The 7,500-nt window shown below is 49.2% G+C and overlaps 2 non-coding genes across 2 annotated transcripts; both read left to right on the top strand.

Moving 5' to 3' along the window:
• The first annotated feature begins 4,927 nt into the window (after positions 1-4,927).
• On the top strand, positions 4,928-6,829 carry LOC142986955 (small subunit ribosomal RNA). Its single transcript, XR_012960480.1, has one exon. It is a non-coding gene; the product is annotated as a small subunit ribosomal RNA (ribosomal RNA).
• A 453-nt stretch (positions 6,830-7,282) lies between these two features.
• On the top strand, positions 7,283-7,439 carry LOC142986930 (5.8S ribosomal RNA). The gene has a single exon (XR_012960456.1). It is a non-coding gene; the product is annotated as a 5.8S ribosomal RNA (ribosomal RNA).
• Positions 7,440-7,500: the final 61 nt, after the last annotated feature.

Consider the following 7,500-nt stretch of genomic DNA (forward strand, 5'->3'; position numbering starts at 1 on the left):
GATAAGCTGCTAGTCGACTATATCTGTACCTGTAACGATTTGATTGACGTGCATTCAATTCTGTACTGTGCGGCCAATGCAGTATGTCGCATCGCTGGTGTTAAATTCCAACAAGACACAGCGATGCGACCGAAGCCAGCCGTACCGGCTTGGCAGTGCAGGATTGAACGACGTATTGCTGATGCCAGGGTGATGATTGGCAAACTTATCTGCTTCAGGTCGGGCAATATGCGCCCGAGAGTTATGCGCTTTGTGCGTCGAGCATTCATGGGGACTGATATAAGTCCCCAAGACTACCATGCCCGGATCACAGAGCGCATCGACTTTCTGAAGCAGAAGGTTTACGCGTGGGCAAACCGCATTAAGAGGTACAAAAAGCGTGTAGCGAGATATACCCAGAATCGCATGTTCCAGAGTGATCAAAAGTGGATATACAGAGCCTGGGAGCGATCCGATCAAAGTGTGGGCGACATGGGCCTGCCGGATGCTGATTCTACGAATACGTTCTGGCGTAGTATTTGGTCGGTACCGGTTGACCACACTGAGGGTGTCTGGATGCGGGAGGTTGAGCGTGCATGTGAGCCCATAGAAAGAATGCCGGCTATAAATATTGAGACCGAAGATGTAGCCAACGCAGTCCGTTCGCTGGCCAATTGGAAATCTCCCGGACCGGACGGACTGCATAACTTTTGGTTAAAATGGCTGCGTAGTTCGCATGCACGCTTAGCTTCCCTATTCCAGTCATCTGTGGAGTCTGGATCGCTACCATCTTTTTTAACTAACGGTATCACCCACTTGCTCTATAAGTCAGGTAATGCCACGGATCCCAAAAATTATCGGCCCATCACGTGTTTACCCACGTTATATAAATTACTCACATCTATTCTGAGAGGAAAACTAAATGAACATATAACTGGAAATAACATCATGGCTATCTCTCAGAATGGATGTAGGAATGGGGCCCGTGGCACTAAAGAGCTACTCCTCATTGATATGGCCATTTGCCAGCAAGTTCGCCGGAACCGTAGGAGTCTGTCTACATGCTGGATAGATTACAAGAAGGCCTATGACTCTGTGCCCCATTCATGGCTGCTGAGGGTGCTGGAGTTGTATAAAGTAGATGCAACTCTATGCGCCTTCTTGAGATCATGCATGGGCCAATGGACGACTGGCCTTCGCTATCCAGGGTGTGGGCGGGTTCTCGGTGACGGCGAGTTGTTAAGGATAGAGCGAGGCATCTTTCAGGGTGACAGTCTGAGTCCCTTGTGGTTTTGCCTGGCACTGAACCCTCTCAGTACTTTACTGAGGATTTCGGGCCAAGGTTATAGGTTGCGAAGAGATGGTCAAGTCATATCTCACCTGTTCTACATGGATGACCTCAAGTTGTTTGCTTCATCCGAACCGCATATGGTGGAATTGCTGAAGGTGACTGAAGTTTTCAGTAATTCCATCAGAATGGGGTTTGGTGTAGACAAGTGTGTGGTCATGCATGTAAAACAGGGGAGGGTGGTGACATCCGAGGGTTTACAACTCTCGGATCACACAACTCTCAGACCGCTCCTCGCCACCGACACCTACAAATACTTGGGTATGTCACAGGCGTTAGGCATCGATGAGGTGGGAATGAAACGATCGTTGCGGGAACGTTTCTTTGGCCGCCTGAGAAAAGTACTTAATAGTCTTTTGTCGGGTGGTAACAAGGTTCGTGCCTTTAACGGTTGGGTCATTCCACTTCTGATGTACTCCTTTGGCATACTCAAGTGGACTCAGACCGAGCTGGACGCCCTGGATAGGAGAGTCCGGTCACTGCTGACCTCATATCGGATGCATCACCCGCGATCATCGGTGATGAGACTGTACATTCCGCGGAAGTGTGGGGGTCGAGGTTTTTTGAATGCCAAAACCCTCCACAACCGCGAGGTGTGCAGTCTTCGAGATTATTTTCTCAGCATTGACGTGGGGTTGCACCGAGATGTGGTTGCAGTTGATAAAGGACTCACTCCTCTGTCCTTGGCTAACGAGAACTGGCGACGGCCTGTGGTGATGGACGTTGGGGACCGCGTCGATGTGTGGCGGAGCAAGGAGCTGCATGGCAGGTACTATCGGGCCCTTCACGGACCCGATGTCGACCTGCTGGCGTCGGTGGCCTGGTTACGCTTCGGTGATCTCTTTGGAGAAACCGAGGGGTTTGTCTGCGCAATTGCTGACGAAGTTGTCAAGACGAACAACTACCGGAAATATATTATGAAGGACGGCACAATTGACGTGTGCCGGGCTTGTCATCAGCCTGGCGAGTCCCTCAGACATATAGTTTCCGGCTGTTCGCGTCTTGCCAATGGAGAGTACTTGCACAGACACAACCAAGTAGCCAGGATCATCCACCAGCAACTTGCTCTGAAGCATAATCTTGTGGTCACCGAGGTCCCTTACTACAGGTATGTTCCGGAGCCGGTTCTTGAAAATGGCTCAATCACCATGTACTGGGATCGGTCTATAATCACGGATCGCACTATAATTGCGAACAAACCCGATATAGTGGTTGTAGACCGATCAGAGCGTGTCGCAGTAATCGTCGACATCACTGTCCCGCATGACGAGAATCTCGTGAAGGCCGAAAAAGATAAAGAAGTTAAATATTTGGATCTGGCTCATGAGATTGTCGACATGTGGGATGTGGATTCCGCGATTATTGTCCCCATAGTCGTGTCAGTTAACGGACTTATAGCTAAGAGTCTCGACCAACATCTTCGGAGGCTTGCGTTGGGCAGCTGGGTCAAGGGCCTGATGCAGAAGGCGGTTCTTCTCGGCACGGCACGAATCGTTAGGAGGTTCCTCGCCCTGGAGTCCTAACCGCCGGTACTTTGGACCCTGTTCCCGATACCGGTGGCCACCTAATTTTTATATTTTTAAATATGTTTTTTTTTTTTTTTTATATTTTTCTTACTATAATGAAAATATATATTTAAAAATGTAATAATTAAGAAGAATTATAAATAAAGAGAATAATAATAATATAACTCACCTTCATTTATTTTCCCCCGAGTTGTCCGAGTTGAGAGGTTTTCTCGCCCTCAAAGCGTGTGAGGGTGATGAAACTCACCCCAAGCTGAAAACATAAGTTTCGTTGCAACTCTTCTGCCCTCTCGGTGTCACTGAAAATCAGAACAGAACCAGAATCAATGTTTTGCCTTTTTTTTTTTTTTTTTTTGGGACTGTGGTACGAAGGGGAACGGCGACGGGGGAGGGGGAGGGGGGGGGGGGGTGATAAGACCGGGGAGGGGGGGGGGTGCTCGCATGCACCCCCTCCTGCAATCAATATACGATCACACAATGACGCACCATAGCACTACCTCTACCCTCCCCCCTCCCCTCCCCTTAATCACCCACCGCCCCCTTGAACCCCTTTGCTCCCCCTCTCCCTCCCCGTCTACCCGCTATCACTGTAATAATACCCTGCCGATCCGACTACTGAAAAAACCCTCCTATATTCAGCAAATTAAGCCCCCCCCCCCCCCGCTCCCCCCTCCCCTCTTGGCCTGGGGGGGGGTGAGGGGTGAGGCGTCGGAGGTCTGGGTAATTGTGTCATCGACAGGACAAAAACAAAATCCTGCTCGTCGAACACACATATGTATATTATTATGTACACACACACGGCGAAACGCGCAAACCCGACGACACAGACTCTACGATTTGACATATGTGTACAGCGGTGCGATCGTCATTTGTTTCACGACAAACGACGATCGGCGGCGAGTGCGAGCGCGAGATAGAGCTGTTTCACAACATAGAGTCAGTCTCCGTCGTTTGTTGTCTCACTTCGGCGACTCGACTCTGTGTTGTTGACGGGCGGCGGGCGCGCATCATCACGAAAAACACATATATATGCACCCCGAAAGAAAACAAAAAAAAACGGTGTGCATATATATGTGTTATGTGTTATAATCGTCTACGAATTGGACTGTGTGCTAGTGTTGTCATGTGTGTTTCTACTCTACACAGCAACATATGTGCACACACGAAGTAGTTGTACGATTATCACGAGTAGAGAGTGATGTATGTGCTTGACCGCGGCGGAGTGTTTTCGACGCGACGAATAAAATCTTTGCTATAAGAAAACACTCTCTCGACTCTCGTTCGTGTACCGTCCGTGAGTGTGCATTCGTTCGTTCGTTCGTTCGTTCGTTCGTTCGTTCGTGCGCCGCCGCTGTGCAGGCTAGGGCGACAACGCGTTCTTATTCGTTGTCCGCTCTATCATAAATATTTATCATCACTCTCGTTTGTTCGATAATAGAGAGTACGAGAAAGAGACGACGCTAGACTTTGCTACCTATGTATATATGTAATAAAGTCGCGTCGTTACAGACAGACAGGACGACTCGACTATCGTCGTCGTCGTCGTCGTCGTCGTTCGTCGTCTCTCGTATTCTCTCGGATAAAACGAGAGAGATAGATGAATCTCTTTAACTGTGTGGGCCGACGGACCGTTGTGTATGCACGAGTCCGTATAGAATCGAAGCGGTCCCGAGAAAAATTATACTTACACCTCTATCTAGCGAGGCATTACTCTATAGACACCGGGCGGAATCGTGATTGTTTCACATCCGTATTGTGTTAAACGTTTTTTTAAATAAAATGTGAACGCGTCTCGGTACGAACGTTCCCAATTGGGGCCACGTCAGTGTGTCCTGAAAATGCAGGCGGGCAGCGGACGTTTGACGTGTTTGAGATACAACCGTTTCAAACGTTCGCCCGTCGGCGACCCCAAACTCTCTATGTGCGCACAACACTACATATAAATATTTATTTACATGTGCGTGTTGTGTGTACGTTTTACAGAGCTCGCCCGTAACGCGTCGGCGTGATCTAGGATCGTCGACGCGCGGGATCGACGGAGTGCGCGCTACGAGCGCGTGTTCTATTCGATAGCTCCCTGGTTGATCCTGCCAGTAGTTATATGCTTGTCTCAAAGATTAAGCCATGCATGTCTCAGTGCAAGCCGTATTAAGGCGATACCGCGAATGGCTCAATATATCAGTTTTGGTTCCTTAGATCTTACTCAGTTACTTGGATAACTGTGGTAATTCTAGAGCTAATACATGCAATCAGAACTCTGACCAGTGATGGGATGAGTGCTTTTATTAGATCAAAACCAATCGACGGAGGGCCCCGCGTCTGAAGTCGTTAATTTTGATGAATCTGGATAACTTTTGCCGATCGCATGGTCCAGTACCGGCGACGCATCTTTCAAATGTCTGCCTTATCAACTTTCGATGGTAGTTTCTGCGACTACCATGGTTGTCACGGGTAACGGGGAATCAGGGTTCGATTCCGGAGAGGGAGCCTGAGAAACGGCTACCACATCCAAGGAAGGCAGCAGGCGCGCAAATTACCCACTCCCGGCACGGGGAGGTAGTGACGAAAAATAACGATACGGGACTCTTACGAGGCCTCGTAATCGGAATGAGTACACTTTAAATATTTTAACGAGGAACAATTGGAGGGCAAGTCTGGTGCCAGCAGCCGCGGTAATTCCAGCTCCAATAGCGTATACTAAAATTGTTGCGGTTAAAAAGCTCGTAGTTGCATTTGTGCGCCGCGCTGTCGGTGCACCGCATCCGCGGTGATACTGACACGTCTGCGGAGCATATCGTCGGTGAGCCGGCGGTAATACGCCGGTTCAATATCAAAATCCTATCGCGGTGCTCTTCGGTGAGTGTCGAGGTGGGCCGACAATTTTACTTTGAACAAATTAGAGTGCTCAAAGCGGGCTCAAAATGCTGCTTGAATATTTCGTGCATGGAATAATAGAATATGATCTCGGTTCTATTTTGTTGGTTTTCAGAACTCCGAGGTAATGATTAATAGGGATAACTGGGGGCATTCGTATTGCGACGTTAGAGGTGAAATTCTTGGATCGTCGCAAGACGAACATCAGCGAAAGCATTTGCCAAAGGTGTTTTCATCAATCAAGAACGAAAGTTAGAGGTTCGAAGGCGATTAGATACCGCCCTAGTTCTAACCGTAAATATGTCATCTAGCGATCCGCCGACGTTACTACAATGGCTCGGCGGGCAGCTTCCGGGAAACCAAAGATTTTGGACTCCGGGGGGAGTATGGTTGCAAAGCTGAAACTTAAAGGAATTGACGGAAGGGCACCACCAGGAGTGGAGCCTGCGGCTTAATTTGACTCAACACGGGAAATCTCACCAGGCCCGGACACCGGAAGGATTGACAGATTAACAGCTCTTTCTTGATTCGGTGGGTGGTGGTGCATGGCCGTTCTTAGTTGGTGGAGCGATTTGTCTGGTTAATTCCGGTAACGAACGAGACTCTAGCCTGCTAAATAGGCGTCGTCATTTAGGTGTGCGTGGCTCCGTCACGCAACTCACTGGCGACGTATTAAAATTCTTCTTAGAGGGACCGGCGGCTTCGAGCCGCACGAGATTGAGCAATAACAGGTCTGTGATGCCCTTAGATGTCCTGGGCCGCACGCGCGCTACACTGAAGGAATCAGCATGTTCTCCCTGGCCTAGAGGCCCGGGCAACCCGCTGAAACTCCTTCGTGCTGGGGATTGGGGTTTGCAATTATCCCCCATAAACGAGGAATTCCTAGTAAGCGCGAGTCATAAGCTCGCGTTGATTACGTCCCTGCCCTTTGTACACACCGCCCGTCGCTACTACCGATTGAATGATTTAGTGAGGTCTTCGGACCGACACGCGGTGGCTTCACGGCCGTCGGCGTTGCTGGGAAGTTGACCAAACTTGATCATTTAGAGGAAGTAAAAGTCGTAACAAGGTTTCCGTAGGGGAACCTGCGGAAGGATCATTAACGTGTTGTCGTTGTTGTCGTCGCGCTGTTTTTGTTGTCGTTGTGCACACACAACACACACGATGAACGATGATGGACGATGATGGTGATGATAATATTTATATATCCTAAACACCCAAAACTCAAAAAAGAGACTCTGTTCGACGGTGGGTGGCGCATCTCGCGCCGCCACCCGACGAACGTATCTCGCGTCGCGCTCGTCGTAACTTCAACGTAGACTGGTATACAAATCCGCTACCACGAGTTGATACCTCGACGAGAGCGCTCGTCAATCGAACGCACATAACGAGAACACGCGAGAGCGTCATTGTTGCGGTAGGCGCGCTTGTATCGTGTGTCGTGTATCGTTATACCACAAACATAATATATGTATGTACATACATATGTAACATTTGTAACTTGTAACATTTAACACACACAATATTATCCATGCGGTAGTGGTGTAAAAACTATTACCCTGGACGGTGGATCACTTGGCTCGCGGGTCGATGAAGAACGCAGTTAACTGCGCGTCATAGTGTGAACTGCAGGACACATTTGAACATCGACATTTCGAACGCACATTGCGGTCCGTGGAGACACATCCAGGACCACTCCTGTCTGAGGGCCGGCTGTATAAAATACAAATGCCACATTGCGCCCTTACGGGGGCGCACATGACGGTTCATTGT

The sequence above is a fragment of the Anticarsia gemmatalis genome, unplaced genomic scaffold (assembly GCF_050436995.1).
Source record: "Anticarsia gemmatalis isolate Benzon Research Colony breed Stoneville strain unplaced genomic scaffold, ilAntGemm2 primary ctg00000049.1, whole genome shotgun sequence".
Lineage (NCBI taxonomy): Eukaryota > Metazoa > Arthropoda > Insecta > Lepidoptera > Erebidae > Anticarsia > Anticarsia gemmatalis.